Genomic DNA, 21,184 nt, shown 5'->3' with positions numbered 1-21,184 from the left:
AAAAAGAATAAGTGTCCAAGAAATCTTCAGAAAGGCAGCAACAACCCTGGTCCCCTTGCCACAGTCCTTCAGATGATCTCCCTGCAAAAGAATCAGGTCAAAGCACTCAAAAAATCTCAACTTCAGGATAAAGGAAACCAAGAAAATCAGTGTTTTTTAAAAGTGAACAAATAGACTTTATAAATGGGTTTTGGAATGAATTTTTTTAAAAGTGAGATTATAAAAGGTAATTCTCCCTCCTTTAACTCTCATTGTGCATTTCGAGCTTCTAAGAGTGATTGTGAGAGCGTGCAAGGAGAAGAAGGCGAAAATATAAGGGTTTCGGGCAGTTTACAGGTGCGCGACCCGTCCAGGCTCGTGCGCGACCTGTTGGGCGGTGCGTGACCCGTCCAGCAGCCTCGGCAGTGTAAAAACACAACGGGCGCGACCCGTTGAGCTGTACGCGACCCGTTCAGCTGCCAGCTTCCAAAACTGCAAACAAATTCCCTCATTCCTCTTCAAACTTGCTTGATTGGTCGAGGTAGGCTCCTAATCCAGGGTTGATGGTATGGATGATGAAAATAATGATGTATGCTATGGTTTTATCTTTTAAATTTGCAAATGAATGGATTAATGTGGCTGTTGCTAATGTTTGTAAAATGCTAGGGTTTTGTGACTGTTTCAAGTGTTTTTTGTCCCATTGATACCTTCCTTTTTTTCCCCTCTTCCATTCATAGTCATGCTTGCATCTCTGTCCCATTTCATTTGCACATAAAATGTTGTCTTTTTCCCCCATCCCTAAGTTATAAACCCTACCCCTCTCACAAGCACTCAAAACCCTAATTCCCTCTACCATACACATGCAAAAAACTAAAACAGAAAAAAGAAAAGATACATTTGAAAATAAAGAAAAGAGTCATGTGAAATTAAAATGTTGCTGTATATCAAAAGGCATGTACATAACCCTATATACCCTTGACATCCTCTTGTACATGAACACTTTCCCTTTATGTGAAAATAATGTGTATGTACTCCTTAATGTGCATGTACTCCTTAAAGAACAAAAAGAGCAAAATTTGCCTTATGCCACACATGAACTCCTGCAAGAAAATTTGTGTATGGTGTCCCTATGTCTCTATTGATTCATGTATGCCCCTTCATGTTCATTATCATACATGTTTTGTCCCATATGAGATGTTCTTTGCAAATGATTTCCCGATGTTAAAACTGTTCCTATATGCATGACAATGTGTAAAGTTTCCCTTGAAATTTCCTGTTATTATCATATATTCCCATTCCTTGTTAAGAAGTTACCTCCCCTAACATTCCCCTCATGTTTTTCCCCTTGAAACAGCATAGAGTTCAGTACTTTTGTAGGCAGAGGCAACAGTTCAGTTTGTCCTTCAGTTTGCCCACCTTGCTCCAAAACCATGTCAGATACCGAGACTTATGAGCAAGGTGATGACCATTCATCATCTACAGAGATTGAGGAACAGAGGAGGCCTCGTAGAGGGGGTAAGGAGGTCACCACAAGAGGGAGGATCCTACTTCATTGGCAGAGTTACAGGCTTGTCCTTTGGCACTGAGTTGTTTCCAGTATATGTCATGCTACCAGTTTTGTGAGAGGCTCTCTCAGATTCAGCATCATAGAGAGTTGGCCCGCTTATTTGTCTTACACCTCCATGATGGACATGTCACTCTTGCAGGGGTGAATTTCATATTGACACCTGAGGTGATCTCAGAGGCTACAGGTATACCGAATGTGGGTGAGGTGTGGTCGAAGCGCAGACTTCTTGATTTTGTTCACTTTGAGCCCTATGTCCGGCCAACATTTGTGAGACTGTTGACAGGTGTTTTCCCATTCAGATTTCTTCGGAGTGAGTATGCCCCCTCATGAGACTCATCATGCATTACTTCACATGTGAGGGCAGATTTTCACAGGTGTATTCATATCACATTCGCCTGTTGATGCATTTCACCTGGGTGAGGATGATGAACCTCCCGGTCTCCTGTTTCAGAACATTCAGAGGATGGTACCATGTTGCAGAGGAAGACCCGGCCCAGCAGTACAGGAGTCTTTGTCACTATGGTTTGATTCAGCTCATTGTTTTGCATTAGTTGACACAGCAGGGCATCTCGTGGGAGGAGTTCATCTCCCCGTGAGTTTTTCACAGTGCCACCTCAGCCACATCAGGAGGCTATTCATGAGGAGGGAGGACCATCACAGCAGCCCGATGCTCCCATCACCCGACATGTCAGCTCTACTCCTATGGTCACCTATCAGAAAGGCCCAAGGGCCTTATTTGCAGCAGCTAGGCGAGTACTATCTCCACAGCAGGTGGAAGGGGTCTCGCCTTCATCGTCAGAGCAGCGAGTGTTATCTCCACAGCATGTGGAAGGGGCCTCGCTTTCTTCACCAGCAGATGTATTGCAGAGGGGCAAAGAGCCCATGGTTCATGAGGATCCAGCGATCGATCTTGAGGTCAGTTCTCCTAGCCAGGAGGCAAAGGAGATCATTCAGCAGCTCAAGGCCGAGAATGAGACTTTGCATCGGAGACTTGAGGGTGCTCAGTGGACCATCACATATTTAGAGCAGCGGAACACTCAGCTGGAGGAGGAGAAGGCCCTTGATGAGATTTGGAGGATTCGAAGTGATCGAGTCCTAAACCGTAGGAGGCCCGGTGATCCATTGCCTGTTGACCGGGAGTCTTTGCTTATTCAGGAGAATGCCCACTTGGAGAGGCTGTTGGCTAAGGCCAAACAAGACAAAAGGCTGCTAAGGAACATGAAAAACCATTATTGGGCTAGGATGCACGTTTGTAAAGCAAAGATGAAAATGTTCCAAAGAAGGTTGACCGAGGCTCTCAAGAGGAAGAAGAAGGCCAACCCACTCCACATCTTGTTCGAGGCTTCTCTCACTCATCATGACACTCACTAGCCTCTTCACAGCACCAAGCACAAATTTTTTTTGGAAGTTTTGGCTCATTTTTGGCATTTTTGGGCAATTTACAGGTTTTGGCTTCTCAACGGGTCTCACCCCCGGTGAGACCCTTTGTCATCGTAGCTCTGTTTTGCGGAAACTCAGCATTGGTGTATTTTTCATGCAAATTTACATATGCCCATCCATTACCTTGAGTTTTCATGGAGTTTTGGACCTCCAAAAGGTCAAAATACAGTCAAATTTTGACTTTCTGCCCCTTTTTGAGCTGCAAAAGTAGTCTTGGACGAATTGACTTTTGACTATGCAAATGACCTCCAAATCCAAAAGTTCTAGTTGGGTTGGAAAGTAGACTCAGAGTCCTTTCCAACGAGCTATCTTGCACCTCATTCTGACATCGGGAAGGCCTCCAAACAGGGCTTCAACGTGCGCGACCCGTTGAGCAGATTTGGCCAGATTTGACTAGTTCAGCCCAGAATTTGTAGATTAGCACCAGTTTGACTTGCTGAGGTCGATGATGATCCTTTTGACTGTACTTGTGGCACTTTTTGGGTAATTTTACTCTTGTTTTACTCTTCTAGAAGTTTCTCTCATGTAGAAGGGTAAAATTGACTGTATGAACTGGTTTCCAAGTTTTTAGAGGCAAGTTGTTTTGACTGCCTATTTTGTAGTGCTTAGTTTAGGAGTTGTTCAAACAGCTCCTAGGATAGTGAGCTCGACCCCTAGAGGTGCGGAAAGATGTTAGATCATCTATATTATGTACTTTCATGCTCATTTTCATGGTTGGACTCTTGAGGGAGAAGTTATCACTGTATTATTCACTTGTATCTCTGCAATTTTGGCTAAGGAAGACCAGGGTTTTGCAGTCATCTTTGGGATTCTTGTGGACTCATTGTGTTGATGGTGTGTCTCTTCATGTTATTGTAAGCTATGTTATGTGATTCATTTCCTTTCTATACTGCTGCATATTAAACAAATGAAGTGATAAAGTTAGAATTCATGCTTGCCATGCTCTGCTTTCAAATTTGTTTAATTTCTATGTTTTCTACTGTCTAAAGAGAATTCAGATTCATTGTTTGCTCTCTTTAGCCTTCTTATCTTTCTTCCTAATCACCCGTTTCAGCTAAAGACATCAATACAAGCTCCTACCTCGCCCCAAAGACCCCCCTGCAGAAACTGTGTCCAATCCTCGCACCCTAAATTGCAGCTCCTCAATTTGCCACCAAAAACCCCAAAAACCCCTAAATCAACCTTTTAATCAGTTTACTAGCCTAATATCAATGTTACTTTTGATTGGTCATCTCATCTCATTGAAGATTTGCCGAGATTGACCGGAGAGAGCCTTCTCCTGCCCCGTAGGGCTAACTACGAGGCTGAATGGTTTGATGTTGCCTTGAGGTTTACCTTTTTCAGCCTGAGGTGAAATTTCAAGCACTAACATACTGGCGACCATACTGGGGAGAACAAACCGATATTTTGTTCATTGACGTGTTATTTCATAGGTCTTAGACGGAGCCTGAAGTTACGCCAGGTAGCCTTCGAAAACGCTCTTGTTTTACATCAGCGCAAGTAGATAAACGCTGCTTCAGTCAATCTCCGTGAGCTTGTGAATATAGCGCTGCTTTGACATCTTATCCCCATGTATTTGTTAACTCTGAGCCGTGGATGATAGGTTGAGAGTTTTCACAGGCTGAAACGCTTTTTCTTTCCTAGTCATTCTGAGACAACAAGCTGGCTACAGCTTCTAAACCCATTTTCAGATCTCATTCATGCCAAGCTATTTTTGAGTATCTTGAAGATTTAGATTTTGATGAAAGCTTTGAGTTGTCTCTGTTCAAAACTAAATCTGAAAGTGCACTTGCAACTCTAGTTCCTAATCCTGATTTTGCAGCTGCTATTGAATTTGAGGCATAACAAATTAGTTGAAAACTTCATTTTGAGGAATCTCCAGACACGTGTACAAGCTACTACTCTTGTTGATTTCCTTGAAAATATCTCTGGTCATATTGGATCTTCTATCACGGCGCATGAACAGAAAAATCCTCCTTTTATTGTAATCTCTCCCATAGTTACTCATCCTCCATCTACAGTTGTTTCGCCTTCAGCATCACATACTGCTTCTCCTCCTCTTACTCCTCATACCGCTACACCTACCCCGCCTGCTACTCCAAGACCTACCTTACCTAGAAAAATGGCAGCCCGGTTTGCCCCACTTGCATTGCCTGCTAATCTTCATGATATGCCTGCTAATTACCAAAGTAAAATCCCCATGTTTGATGGCACTCCACAAAGTATTACAGCACAACAACATATCGATAAAATGTCTACTTTCTTTGATCTATATGAGTTAGATGAAGAAGATGTTACCATGCGGTTGTTCATGCAAACATTTGCCGGAGAAGTAAGAAAATGGTTCAGAGGGTTGGCAGCTAACAACATCACTACCTTGGAAGCACTTCAGAATCAATTCTTAGATCGGTGGGAAATCAGAAAGGATCCACTTCAAATCAATGCCAAATATAACAACCTCAAGCGTAATCTGGGTGAGTCAGTTCAAGATTATATAATCAGATTCAATTCAGTTTATAATGCTATTCCCGATGATTTGAGGCTCTCTAGAAAATCAGCACTTCTAAAATTCTCGGATGGTTTTGATCTGGAGATGGCTTATTCACTGAGAGACCGAGATCCCCCTACCTTGGAGGATATGCAGAAAATTGCTGTCAGCGTTGAGGAAAATTTGAATGACAAAAGAGCAAGGATGAAGGCAGAAAAGTGAGTTACAATCAAGGAGGAAGCATCCACATCAAATCAGGTTCTTCAGTCAGTTGAACAGGTGAAGAGGTTACTTGAAAGGGTCACAATTGACAAGCCGGAACCTCAGATTCGTAACCCAAATTTCAGAGGTCAGCAGCAACAATATAGGATCAAGCAGCGTGAAACAAAGGCACAAGACACAGCAGTTCAGCAGCAAATAAAACCACCTTTTCAGCAGAACTTTGTTAGTCAAGAATCTGAAGATGAGGGTGATAATGTTGGCGAGGAAAATCATTTCTTTACCCCTGATGATATGCCTACATATATCACGGAAGAAGATGAGTTGGTAAGTAATTCTGTCTTTCCACAAGATGAGCATTATATTTTGTCAAATGATACGATACTTGAAGAAGAATCTGAAGAATATCAAAGAGGGTACTTGAATGCATTATCAGCTCAGCAAGGACAGCAAAGGCAATTGAGAGGTCGGACTATTCCTATAAATCCTGTGCATAAGAAGAAAGACATTGCAGCAAAAAATGATTCAGTTTCTTCAAAAGGTAAAGACATAGTTGGTCCCTCAACAATCCCATCATCATCAGCAACTAAAGTGGACCAGCCATCAAATGCACCAAAGGATAAAGTTGAGAAGAGAGATAATCCAGCAAAGGAAGGTGAGAAGTTTCCAGTTTTCAGTTTGGAAAATGAAATTGCAAAGGTGAAGATACCTATTCCTTTAATGGAGGTTATGAAGAACGCTACTTACCGAGGCCAAATTTCCAAATTGCTGAATTTTGACCCAATGCTAGACATGGTGAATGTACAAGATGATCAGCCGGAGTTAATCTTTGGGCCAGCTTTGAATGGTGAGTCTCTCGAGAGTGACATTCCTCCATTTTATATTAGTTTGTGATTGCATGAGTTTGTGCTGCACAATGCTATGTTTGACTCGGGAGCTTCACATAATTTGATGCCGAAAAAAATCATGGAGAAGCTGGGGCTTGACATCACAAGGAAGTACCATGATTTGTATTTGTTTGATTCCAGCCGGGTAAGATGCATTGGTTTGATCAAAGACTTAGTGGTGAGTCTAGATCAAATTCCAGCAAAGAATGTTTTGATGGATGTGGTGGTGGCGGACATTCCTCCACGATTTGGCATGTTGTTGTCGAGGTCATGGGGAGCCAAACTCAAAGGTACGATTCAGCTTGATTTTTCATATGCTTCAATTCCAGTTTTCGGTCAAATGAGGAAGTTATATCAGGAACAGAAGATGAAATACATGATCACTAGTAAGGAAACGCCCGTGAATCATCCTGTAAATTATGTACAAACAGATTTAGAATCTTTTGTTTTGTTTGCGGAAAATTTCAATGAGGTAGATAGTCAGTTAGTTCAAGTAGAAGATATACCAGACATTTCAGAAAATTTTAGGGATGTTTTGAGAAAGGAAAGGGAAGAAAGGTCTGTTGTCATAAGACCAGTTGCAGAAATAAATGGGCAACAAACAGAACATGAAACAAAATCATATTTTTTGCACCTAGAAGATGATGAAGAGGGTCTTTAGACAATGGATTTTGATGGTGCAGTTGGCAGCGATGGTGCTGGTATAGGTGTATGGATTCGAAGCCCATTCTCAGCCCAAGATCAAGTTCCAAGCAAGGTACGGGTATGTTCTTACAAATTAGCATTTGATTGCTCGAATAATGAGGCAGAATATGAAGCTCTTATTGCTGGTTTGAAAATCCTTCTGAAGTTAAAGGCAAAGAAAATAGCAGTATATGGCGACTCCGATCTAGTTATCAAGCAAGTGAAAGGTGAATTTCAGGCCAAACATCCTCGCATGAGAGCTTATAGAAATGTTGTGTTAGATATCCTGAAAAGATTTTCTGAACATACCTTGACATGTGTGCCCCAGATTCAAAATGGTGTTGCGGATGCATTGGCTAAGGCAGCAAGTAATCTGAAAATACCCATGAATTCCAGCAATAAATTTGAGATATATGTGAAGCATCGTCCTACAGTTCCAGATAACCAAAGGTGTTGGCAAGTGTTCCAAGATGACGAAGAAATTGAAGATTTTCTGCAAGTTAAGGGTAAGTTTGAAGACATCTCAATAGATACGGAAGCTGAAGGAGTGAATCAGATGGATGTATTGCAGCTCAAAGACAATCACATTCCAAAAGGATTGATTCCTTTAGAGGAATTGTTTGATTAGGATGATGTCGCCCGCAAGCCAACTTTGAGGCCAACAGACGAAGGAGTTGAAGATGTGAACCTTGGGACAGCTGCAAATCCAAAGATGGTGAAGCTTTCAAAAGCGTTGCCGCCTAAGGTAAAGCAAGAGTATATCAGATTATTGTCTCTTTATTCTAATGTTTTTGCATGGGATTATTCAGATTTGAAAACTTATGACACAAGCATTATTCAGCATACCATTCCCATAAAGCCAAATCAAAAGCCTTTCCGGCAAAAGTTGAGAAGAATTAATCCTAAATTGCTGCCATTGATTGAGAAGGAGGGCAATAGGTTGTATAAGTCCGGGATCATAGTGCCAATCCGGTTTTCCGATTGCATCTCAAACTTGGTGCCCGTGAGGAAGAAAACCGGTGAGATTCGCTTGTGTATAGACTTTAGAAATCTGAACAAAGTGTCATTAAAGGACAATTATCCGCTGCCCAAGATGGATCACATATTGCAGCGGGTTGTGGGGGCATCCAGAATGTCATTGCTTGATGGTTACTCCGGGTATAATCAGATTTTAGTGCACGAAGATGACCGTGACAAGACAACATTTACTACTCCATGGGGTACATTTCATTATGCCAAGATGCCGTTTGGATTGAAGAATGCAGGTGCCACATTTCAGCGGGCAATGGACATGGCCTTTGCAAACGAGAAGGATGTCTTTTTAGTAGTTTATCTTGATGATTTGACTGTGTTTTCAAAATCAGATGAAGAGCATCTGTTTCATTTGACTAAGGTGTTTGAAAAGTGCTAAAAATATGGCATCTCATTGAATCCGAAGAAGAGTCTTTTTGCTATGAGTGAAGGCAAGCTGCTGGGCCATATCATTTCTAAAGATGGCATTCGTATAGACCCTACACGAGTAAAAGCAATTCAGCAATTGGAGCAGCCCCGTAGCAAGAAAGAAATTCAGTCCTTCAATGGTAAGTTGAAATTTCTGCGTCGTTTCATTCCCAATCTTGCTAAACATCTCAGAGAAATAACCAATATGCTCAAGAAGGACAGCGAACTAAGATGGACCGAAGGGGCGGTGAAATCGTTTAATTTGATAAAGGTAATCTTATCTTCAGCTCCAACATTGATTAGCCCGGATTATACACAGAATTTTATTTTGTTTTCATTCACCTCTGAGCATACATTGGCAGCTGTGTTGATGCAAAAGAGAGATGGAGTTGAGAGGCCCATAGCCTTTTTCAACCGCATCATAAGAGATGGAGCACTGAATTATAATATCATTGAGAAGCAAGCATTGGCCCTTATTAAAGCATTGAAAGATTTCCGAGTTTACATATTGAATTCTCATGTTCTAGCATATGTTCCTAATGCAGCTGTGAAGGATGTTCTAGTGCAAACGGAACCGGAAGGAAGAAGGGGTAAGTGGATTGCTGCACTCTTAGAATATGATGTTGAAATTAAGCCCACTAAGCTGATTAAAGGCCAAGGTCTAGCTAAGTTGATGGCTGAGGCAAACCTTCATGTCCTTGATATAAATTTGATTGCCGCCTTGTCCGATGAAGATGAAGAAAATTCAGTCCTACAGGTGTCCGATATCTTTGTGTCTTCTCCTTGGTATGCTGATATAGTTTATGTGCTTCAAAACTTATCTGCACCTCCTGGCATGCCTAGAAACAAAGCTAGAACATTGAAGCTTAAGGCTGCCAAATTTTGCATTATCAAATCTACACTTTATTGGAAGGATCCCGGTGGCATCTTGTTGAACTGTTTGGTCGAAGAGGAAGCTAAAACAACAGTAAATGATTTCCATAAGGGTGACTGTAGGGGTCACTTATTTTGGAAGACCACGGCTAATAAGATCTTAAGAGCTGGTTTCTATTGGCCCTCTTTATTTTTAGATATATATAAAGCGGTAAAGAGCTGTCATGAATGTCAAATTTTTCAAGGAAAACAGAAATTACAGCCCTTGCCTCTCAAACCGGTGGAAATCAGTGCGCCATTTCAGCAATGGGGTTTGGATTTTATTGGTGAGATTCACCTAGCATCTTCCGAGCAGCATCGATGGATCTTGACAACTACAGATTACTTCACAAAATGGATTGAACCCATTCCCACCCGGCACGCCACAGATTTGGTAATTATTTCCTTTCTTGAAAATAATATCTTGTCACGTTTTGGCTGTCCATAAAAGTTGATTACTGACAATGCAGCTGCATTCAAATCAAAGAAGTTGGTTGATTGTTGCTTTAAATATAACATGAGTTTGGGGCATTCAACCGCTTATCATCCGCAAGGTAATGGGCTGGCCGAATCTTCAAACAAATCCCTTGTGAATATTATAAAGAAATTGCTGGAAATAAACAAGAAGAGCTGGAATAAGAAGTTAATAAATGCACTATGGGCTGATCGGGTAAGTCAAAAGAAGTCAATTGGTATGTCACCTTTTGAAATTGTTTACAGAGTAGATGCAGTGTTTCCTACTTCACTTAGTGTCCCGGTAGCCAAGTTGTTTCAAGAAGCTAGTGGTGAAGAGGATCCTATGCAACGACGGATCAGTCAAATGATTTATTTGCAGCAGACACGAGAAGAAGTTCACCATAATTCCCTTAAGTTGTAGGAGCGCATAAAGAGAATCTATGACAAAAAGGCCAAGACAGATGAGTTTCAGATTGACGATGTTGTGTTACGGTGGGATGCTCGCAATGAGGATAAAGGGAAGCATGGAAAATTCGACAACTTATGGAAGGGTCCTTACAAAATTGCAGCATACCGTGGTCCAAATGCTTTCCTTCTCAAAGAAATGAATGGAGATGAATGTCTTCGAGGGTCAGTGAATGGCCGGCTGCTCAAAAGGTATCATGCTTGAGCATTTTCTGCTCTTATCACTCTCATTGTAAATACCATGTCATTTTCTTTCTGCAGCAAGTGTGAAGCTGATTTCCATCTTCAGCTTGGGGCCCGCGGTGAAGGCTATAATTCTGAAAATGGTGATTAGTTGGTGTGAGTTTTACAAAGTTGTTTCATGTCAGTTCATTTTCTGTATAGAGTTAGTAAGTTAATGTCCAAGATAGTTTTGAGTTTCAGTTAATTGTCTAAGTCAAGTAGAGTTGTTTTCAAGTTGGTCACATGTGAAATAAGTTGACTCCATTGCCCAATGATAAAGGCACCGATCTGCTCTCCCAGAGGTCTGAGGTTCTTGGTACCTCCAAGGAGCTACCATACCCATTGGAGCCAATGTTAGTGTCGGTCTTGAAAGCCCTCCATCAGTGATCAAAGCTCTTTGCATTTACATTGGTAGGTGTCTCATCAGTGTCAAAATTTGCATCCCGTTAGGCATGCCATAACCCTGATGGAGGAGCTGGTCTATTCATATCCCTTTTGGCTTTGCTGGATCAGGTCATATCAGGTCATTGAGTTTGTCAAAATGCTCTTGTTTGGTCTTAATTTCAAAATTCTAGGTCTAGGGTTTTGGTCAGTTGTCTTAGCAAGGTTAGCAAGGTCATGTTTCTGAGAGTCATTGAGTGACCAGCAAGCCAGAGGGAGGATGGTAAACATGTTCCTTTGAAATTTTCATCATGTATAGCTCATTTTAAACCTTGGATTTAAAAACCCTGTTTTTAAAGCCAAGGTCATGATAATTTTTGTAAAAAGAATAAGTGTCCAAGAAATCTTCAGAAAGGCAGCAACAACCCTGGTCCCCTTGCCACAGTCCTTCAGATGATCTACCTGCAAAAGAATAAGGTCAAAGCACTCAAAAACTCAACTTCAGGATAAAGGAAACCAAGAAAATCAGTGTTTTTAAAAAGTGACCAAATAGACTTTATAAAGTGAGTTTTGGATGAATTTTTTTTTAAAAGTGAGATTATAAAAGGTAATTCTCCCTCCTTTAACTCTCATTGTGCATTTCGAGCTTCTAAGAGTGATTTTGAGAGCGTGCAAGGAGAAGAAGGCAAAAATATAAGGGTTTCGGGCAGTTTACAGGTGCGTGACCCGTCCAGGCTCGTGCGCGACCTGTTGGGCGGTGCGTGACCCGTCCAGCAGCCTCCGGCAGTGCAAAAACACAACGGGCGCGACCCGTTGAGCTGTGCGCGACCCGTCCAGGGGTGTGCGCGACCCGTTCAGCTGCCAGGTTCCAAAACTGCAAACAAATTCCCTCATTCCTCTTCAAACTTGCTTGATCGGTCGAGGTAGGCTCCTAATCCATGGTTGATGGTATGGATGATGAAAATAATGATGTATGCTATGGTTTTATCTTTTAAATTTGCAAATGAATGGATTAATGTGGCTGTTGCTAATGTTTGTAAAATGCTAGGGTTTTGTGACTGTTTCAAGTGTTTTTGTCCCATTGATACCTTCCTTTTTTCCCCTCTTCCATTCATAGTCATGCTTGCATCTCTGTCCCATTTCATTTGCACATAAAATGTTGTCTTTTTCCCCCCATCCCTAAGTTATAAACCCTACCCCTCTCACAAGCACTCAAAACCCTAATTCCCTCTACCATACACATGCAAAAAACTAAAACAGAAAAAAGAAAAGATACATTTGAAAATAAAGAAAAGAGTCATGTGAAATTAAAATGTTGTTGTATATCAAAAGGCATGTACATAACCCCTATATACCCTTGACATCCTCTTGTACATGAACACTTTCCCTTTATGTGAAAATAATGTGTATGTACTCCTTAATGTGCATGTACTCCTTAAAGAACAAAAAGAGCAAAATTTGCCTTATGCCACACATGAACTCCTGCAAGCAAATTTGTGTATGGTGTCCCTATGTCTCTATTGATTCATGTATGCCCCTTCATGTTCATTATCATACATGTTTTGTCCCATATGAGATGTTCTTTGCAAATGATTTCCCGATGTTAAAACTGTTCCTATATGCATGACAATGTGTAAAGTTTCCCTTGAAAATTAATTGTTATTATCATATATTCCCATTCCTTGTTAAGAAGTTACCTCCCCTAACATTCCCCTCATGTTTTTCCCCTTGAAACAGCATAGAGTTCAGTACTTTTGTAGGTAGAGGCAGCAGTTCAGTTTGTCCTTCAGTTTGCCCACCTTGCTCCAAAAGCATGTCAGATACCGAGACTTATGAGCAAGGTGATGACCATTCATCATCTACAGAGATTGAGGAACAGAGGAGGCCTCGTAGAGGGGGTAAAGGAGGTCACCATAAGAGGGAGGAGCCTACTTCATTGGCAGAGTTACAGGCTTGTCCTTTGGCACTGAGTTGTTTCCAGTATATGTCATGCTACCAGTTTTGTGAGAGGCTCTCTCAGATTCAGCATCATAGAGAGTTGGCCCGCTTATTTGTCTTACACCTCCATGATGGACATGTCACTCTTGCAGGGGTGAATTTCATATTGACACCTGAGGTGATCTCAGAGGCTACAGGTATACCGAATGTGGGTGAGGTGTGGTCGAAGCGCAGACTTCTTGATTTTGTTCACTTTGAGCCCTATGTCCGGCCAGCGTTTGTGAGACTGTTGACAGGTGTTTTCCCATTCAGATTTCTTCGGAGTGAGTATGCCCCCCTCATGAGACTCATCATGCATTACTTCACATGTGAGGGCAGATTTTCACAGGTGTATTCATATCACATTCGCCTGTTGATGCATTTCACCTGGGTGAGGATGATGAACCTCCCGGTCTTCCTGTTTCAGGACATTCAGAGGATGGTACCCATGTTGCAGAGGAAGACCCCGGCCCAGCAGTACAGGAGTCTTTGTCACTATGGTTTGATTCAGCTCATTGTTTTGCATTAGTTGACACAGCAGGGCATCTCGTGGGAGGAGTTCATCTCCCGTGAGTTTTTCACAGTGCCACCTCAGCCACATCAGGAGGCTATTCATGAGGAGGGAGGACCATCACAGCAGCCCGATGCTCCCATCACCCGACATGTCAGCTCTACTCCTATGGTCACCTATCAGAAAGGCCCAAGGGCCTTATTTGCAGCAGCTAGGCGAGTACTATCTCCACAGCAGGTGGAAGGGGTATCGCCTTCATCGTCAGAGCAGCGAGTGTTATCTCCACAGCATGTGGAAGGGGCCTCGCTTTCTTCACCAGCAGATGTATTGCAGAGGGGCAAAGAGCCCATGGTTCATGAGGATCCAGCGATCGATCTTGAGGTCAGTTCTCCTAGCCAGGAGGCAAAGGAGATCATTCAGCAGCTCAGGGCCGAGAATGAGACTTTGCAGCGGAGACTTGAGGGTGCTCAGTGGACCATCACATATTTAGAGCAGAGGAACACTCAGCTAGAGGAGGAGAAGGCCCTTGATGAGATTTGGAGGATTCGAAGTGATCGAGTCCTAAACCGTAGGAGGCCCTGTGATCCATTGCCTGTTGACCGGGAGTCTTTGTTTATTCAGGAGAATGCCCACTTGGAGAGGCTGTTGGCTAAGGCCAACCAAGACAAAAGGCTGCTAAGGAACATGAAAAACCATTATTGGGCTAGGATGCACGTTTGTAAAGCAAAGATGAAAATGTTCCAAAGAAGGTTGACCGAGGCTCTCAAGAGGAAGAAGAAGGCCAACCCACTCTGCATCTTGGCCGAGGCTTCTCTCACTCATCATGACACTCACTAGCCTCTTCACAGCACCAAGCACAATTTTTTTTTGGAAGTTTTGGCTCATTTTTGGCATTTTTGGGCAATTTACAGGTTTTGGCTTCTCAACGGGTCTCACCCCCGGTGAGACCCTTTGTCATCGTAGCTCCGTTTTGCGGAAACTCAGCATTGGTGGATTTTTCATGCAAATTTACATATGCCCATCCATTACCTTGAGTTTTCATGGAGTTTGGACCTCCAAAAGGTCAAAATACAGTCAAATTTTGACTTTCTGCCCCTTTTTTGAGCTGCAGAAGTATTCTTGGGAGAATTGACGTTTGACTAGGAAAATGACCTCCAAATCCAAAAATTCCGGTTGGTTTGGAAAGTAGACTCAGAGACCTTTCCAACGAGATATCCTGCACCTCATTCTAACACCGGGAAGGCCTCCAAACAGGGCTTCAAAGTGCGCGACCCGTTGAGCAGTATGTGCGCGACCCGTTGAGCAGATTTGGCCAGATTTGACTAGTTCAGCCCAGAATTTGCAGATTAGCACCAGTTTGACTTGCTGAGGTCGATGATGATCCTTTTGAATATACTTGTGGCACTTTTTGGGTACTTTTACTCTTGTTTTACTCTTCTAGAAGTTTCTCTCATGTAAAAGGGTAAAATTGACTGTATTAACTGGTTTCCAAGTTTTTAGAGGCAAGTTGTTTTGACTGCCTATTTTGTAGTGCTTAGTTTAGGAGTTGTTCAAACAGCTCCTAGGATAGTGAGCTCGACCCCTAGAGGTGGGGAAAGATGTTATATCATCTATATTATGTACTTTCATGCTCATTTTCATGGTTGGACTCTTGAGGGAGAAGTTATCACTATATTATTCACTTGTATCTCTGCAATTTTGGCTAAGGAAGACCAGGGTTTTGCAGTCATCTTTGGGATTCTTGTGGACTCATTGTGTTGATGGTGTGTCTCTTCATGTTATTGTAAGCTATGTTATGTGATTCATTTCCTTTCTATACTGCTGCATATTAAACAAATGAAGTGATAAAGTTAGAATTCATGCTTGCGATGCTCTGCTTTCAAATTTGTTTAATTTCTATGTTTTCTACTGTCTAAAGAGAATTCAGATTTATTGTTTGCTCTCTTTAGCCTTCTTATCTTTCTTCCTAATCACCCATTGCAGCTAAAGACATCAATACAAGCTCCTACCTCGCCCCAAAGACCCCCCTGCAGAAACTGTGTCCAATCCCCGCACCCTAAATTGCAGCTCCTCAATTTGCCACCAAAAACCCCAAAAACCCCTAAATCAACATTTTAATCAGTTTACTAGCCTAATATCAGTGTTACTTTTGATTGGTCATCTCATCTCATTGAAGATTTTCCGAGATTGACCGGAGAGAGCCTTCTCCTGCCCTGTAGGGCTAGCTACGAGGCTGAATGGTTTGATGTTGCCTTGAGGTTTACCTTTTTCAGCCTGAGGTGAAATTTCAAGTGCTAACAGAAGGAAAAGAATTTGATGATGAAATAAAGTATAGATAGCTTGTAGGAAGTCTCAACTACCTAACTACTACTAGACTGAACATTTCGTTTGTTATTGGAATCATCTCCAGCTTTATGCAAAAGCCTTGTGAGGGACATTGGTCTACTGCAAAAAGAGTTCTAAGGTACTTGAAGGGAACTCAAGACTTTGGAATCAAGTATACACAGGTGGATGACTTCATCTTGATTGGATACTCTGATTCAGACTTCGATGGAGACACAGAAACTGGGGTATCTACTTCAGGATATGCTATGAGTCTTGGATCAGGAGCTGTCTCTTGGAGATCTCACAAATAATCAGTTCCAACAGATTCCACAACAGGAGCAGAATACGTGGCAGCAGCTGAAGCAACAAAAGAAATTGTGTGGCTCAAGAAAATTCTTGAAGATTTGCAGGTAAAAGAAGTACAATTAACTCCACTCATGATTGACAATACTTCTACAATAAAGTTTGCCAAGAACCCAAAGTTCCATGATCAAACGAAGCACATCAATACTAAATATCATCTGATTCGACATCATGTTGAGGCCAAAACAATCCATCTCTGTCATTGTTCCACAAATGAGAAAATTGTAGACATCTTCACCAAATCTCTTGGAAGAGAAAAGCTTGAATGATTCATAATGATGCTTGGACTCACCAACATCCCTTAAGATTAAGGGGGCGAATGTTGACACCTAATCCTCATGATTGGGTGAATATAATGTAAATAGATAAATAAGTAATATGAACAGTCATCAGGAGATGAACTGAATAGTCTCTCCCTCATGTATTTAATGAAGACCTACCTGAAGGAATAAGCACAAATCAATTTTTGGTTGAGGAGTTACTGCCTGGTTTGACATGAATAAATTTATAGATGAGTGCATTTGAATACCATCCAAACTAGAAGAGATATGAGGTGCACAATAAAAGTTATGGAATACTATTTCAGTCTTAATGGTGAATACAAAATGTGATTTGTGGAGTGATCGAGTCATATCAGAATTTTCGTTATAAATTATCTTCTCTGATTTTTGAAATGGTGAAGCTTGGAGTAGATATAGGGAATATATTTGTGTATATTTGGTAGAAATTTCATACTTTGGTTCTGCCACATTGCCCCTATTTCATAGCTTTGTAATGTAGTTGTGTTCCTTCCTTATTCATATAATATGTGTGTTAATTTATTATGCTATAATCACCATATAGATTATATGATTGGTTTGATTCATGGTTTCATTGCGTATGTGTGATTGAGTCGCTTTGTAATCAAACTATGTGATTCTCCTTATCTTTTGTAACAAAGCATGTGTTGATTCATTACACAACATGGTTTGGATTTTGTACCAATCATTCCAATCGCCTTGCATATAAGTTTTATGCCTTATGGTTTACAATTAAATTGTAACATTCCTTTGTTTTCTAATTAGAATTGATGATAACCCCTTGAGTTTAATTATATTTATTAATAAACTTCTAAATTGAATTGATGCTTTGTTTCATTATCCTTTATAATTGCTTTATCTTTGAAGAGGCAAGATAAAAAACTAAAAGGAAGGCATAATACTTTGAAAATCTTTAGGATTGTGTGAACACTCTCGAAAATTATTATGAAATATCATAATCTTGTCACAAGGGGATTTGTGTTGAAATATCCCAGTGATCTCAACATCTCACAAGTTTTCCTTCCTTATTTTTTCGTTTGTGTTGATGATAGGATTGCTTATTGAAGGGAACTTGGATTGATACCCCAAATAGAAAAAATTCCTTAGATTCCACTCTTGAATTCCTTTCTCCTTGTTTGCAACCATAGTGAAACAGATTCTATTGAAGATAAGGTTTGACACGTGTTGGAAATCTACATCCCTCACAATATTTCCCTTAAACTTGTTGTCCATAGAATGAGTTCCTTGTGGTCTTGAGTATGAGTCATTTGGTTTTATTATGACATTTCCCTTTTGCAATGATAGATTAGAAGACCCATAATTGACCTAACCTTTACACATATGGTGCAATATCTCTAAGTTTACAATCTTAGATTAATTATTTAATGCCTCAAATTTTAAAAATTAAATTGACCAATAACAAGAGATCAGAGTAAATTTCTTACTCTAAAAGAGGAAAAAGGAGGTAGTGTTACCTTTGGAGATGATGCATCAGTAAGGATAATTGGAAAGTGCACAATTAGTCTTTGATCATGGAAAGACTAAAAATTAGAACATCTTATATGTTAAGGGCCTAAAACACAATATTATGAGCGTAATTCAATTCTATTATCAAGCTTATGATCTCATATTTCATTCTACAAAATGTGAAATAAGGAAAATAGGTTTAGGAAGATTGGTAGCAAAAGAAACCAAGGCCTCAAGTAATGTATATTTCCTAGATGAAGTTTAAGGAGAAAATTGTTGTGATATCCCTATTAAACCATTAGTAAAGGAAAGACTAAGCTCAGGGGGAGAAGCTTCAGATAAAAGGAGAAGTTACAAACAAGGGGAGTATCCCTTTTCCATTAACGTCAAATAGGGAGAAAATACACACAGGGGGATTTTTCAACAACATTGCTCAAATGTTTGAGGTTTCAATCAATGAAAAATGGAGAGATTATTGCATATTGTGTTGACATTTATTTCAAATTTAGGGGGAGACCAAGATGGATGTAAAAACTAATGGTTAGGAAGTACTACAATATTGTTGCGGAATTGACTAAAGGTTGCCATAAATGAAAAATGGGGAGATTGTTTGAAATATTGTTGTCATTGATGTCAAATCAAGGGGAAACTACAAATATCCAAGATAAATATTTCAATATGGATATTATTGGAAATATTGTTTGGATACCCAGTTTTTTCTTGGTGCCTAGTTTGGATACTCTATCTTTGAAGGCATTTTTGCTTTAAATAACTAGCTCAAATGGGAGAATAAGATATATGGTTGAATATATTATTCTAAGGTATTTCTAATGTATATGGAAATTCATATAAATCCATGGGAATGAGGATATATTAATTTTTTTTTAAATCTGGACCAGCCAAAAAGCACAAATCTACCCAGCCAAAATGTACAAATCAACTCAACTAGAAAATACAAGTCAGTCTAGCTAGTTTTACAAGTCATCCCCATAAGTGAACAAATTTTTAAATGATTTCATTTCAATACCATACAAGAAAGAAGAGATATGAGTAGCACAATAGAATCTACGGAGTACTCTTTGGGTCTTAAAGGTGGAGAAAAAATGTGATTTGTGGAGTGAACGAGTCATCTTGGCATTTTCACTATAACTTTTCTTCTCATATTCTTCAAATGGTGAAGATTGGAAGATATATAAGGGAGATATTTGTGTGCCTTTAGTAAAAATTTCGTACTTTGGTTCGTTGTAATTTCAAGGATATGATGTGAGGAAGTTAAGGTTCTTTAATGCTCGTGAAATATGTGTCAAACAGGTCATCTTGGATTTTTTTTATAAACTGTTCTTATGTGATTTTTTAAATTGTGAAACTTAGAGGATATAGAGGGGAGATAATAATGTACCTATGGTATAAATTGTAAAATTTGATTTTCTGTAATTTTGTGTTAAAAAATGTAGCAAGAAAGGTTCAATTTGACTTTGGACTTAGTCAAATTGAGTAAATCGAAATTCCACATCACCAAGACAACTTGGAGGCAGTTAACTAGTGTGACATGGCTCTTATCACTCAGTTAGCTCAGTAAATTTGAGTTAGGGGCTTGGAGTTCAATTATGCATGTGATGTTTGTTATCGGGAAACATGTCTATTTAGAACTGCTCTATCCCACTAAGGTGTGACAACTACCTTAGAAACAAACAAAGGAAACTACTTTTGTATTCTTCTTTATGAACTATAAACAAAGAGGAATAGGATGAACCAACCTGTGTCTTGCGCTAGTCCTTTGATCCAATCTCTCTCCTCTTTGACAGCTTCCAGCTACCTGCTCCCTTACTTGCCTAGCTTCACCAAGTACCTGTAAGATCACAGAAGAAGGAAACTATACAAAGACATGGATTTATATTCATAAATAACTTAGGATCAGATTTAAGTTAACCATACAAATGTAACAAGCATCAATGAAACACAAGCATGGAGAAGAAACTCAAATAGTTTTATTGATATACAAGAAGATCCAGGAGGAGTTACAACCGATGATTCCTGACCCAGCATCAACCTCCCAGCAAAGAAGTCCCTTCTTCAACCCCAACAAAGCATAGATCACCCAATTCTCTGATATGTATCTCAAACCAACAACAATTCCTTACAATGTGCAAAATTCCAGCCTCTGGATCTCTGGGATGAGGGATCCATATATAGATGTATGCAAGGAGGATGAGTCAGCTCATGATTTGATTAGTGGCTTCCCTCTGTCAGTTCTTGCTTCCACTTGGAGACTGAAAGCTTCTTACTCATCCTTGGTCGAATTTAGTGAGGCAAGTGTCATTGGAGAAGATTCTGGAAGCTTCCATTGTCTCTCCACCTCGCGGAATGACACTGCCATTTGTCATTTCCCGCTCAACGCACCCTGGTAGTGCATTTAGGTGTGTTGCAACGCACCTAGCTAGTGGAATTAGGTGCTATGCAACACACTTGGCTAGTGGAGCAGTTGAAATGATCCTGTTTTGACTGATTCCGAGCAGTTTCTGGTGGAGAACTTCTGGGAGAAGCTGTAATTTGTTGACCTTGTTCCTTTAGGGGTTGGAAGAACACTTTTAGGGACTTAGGAGCCCTTGGTTTATGGACATTTCATGCTTAGAGCTGTAAGGCACAAAAATGTCTATAACAGTTGCCCCCTAAAGTATGAGGCCGTTTATCGGGTGAAATGCTTTATTAGGAGGATCCGAAGTTCTTTCAATGCTAGGAGGAGACCTGTAATAAGATACAATACAATACATTATCTTCATACTGTTTTCATGATCTATCTGAGACGGACATTCTCATGCTCAGTTTTATAAATTCATTTTCATGTACATAGGACAGACAATCGTCTGATGGTAGACTGATGATTCTGATAGAGCGATCATCCTTTTGGTAGGATGATTATCTGTGCTGTAATGCTGTACATTTCAATGTCTTTATTTTCCTGAATATATATCGCAGCCCGGATGGATGAAACTAGATCCGGGGTCTTCAATCTTGTCCGATCTTCACTCGAGGTACAAGTCGATCCATGTGAGAAATGTTTTGAAGTCGAACATGGAAAGACATCGCTTGATTACCAGTCAA

The sequence above is a fragment of the Pinus tabuliformis genome, chromosome 6, assembly GCF_031772625.1.
Source record: "Pinus tabuliformis cultivar Carrire ecotype Pingquan chromosome 6, CPIR1, whole genome shotgun sequence".
NCBI lineage: Eukaryota > Viridiplantae > Streptophyta > Pinopsida > Pinales > Pinaceae > Pinus > Pinus tabuliformis.
The sequence above is the reverse complement of the archived record's forward strand: the minus strand, read 5'-3'. Positions refer to the sequence as shown.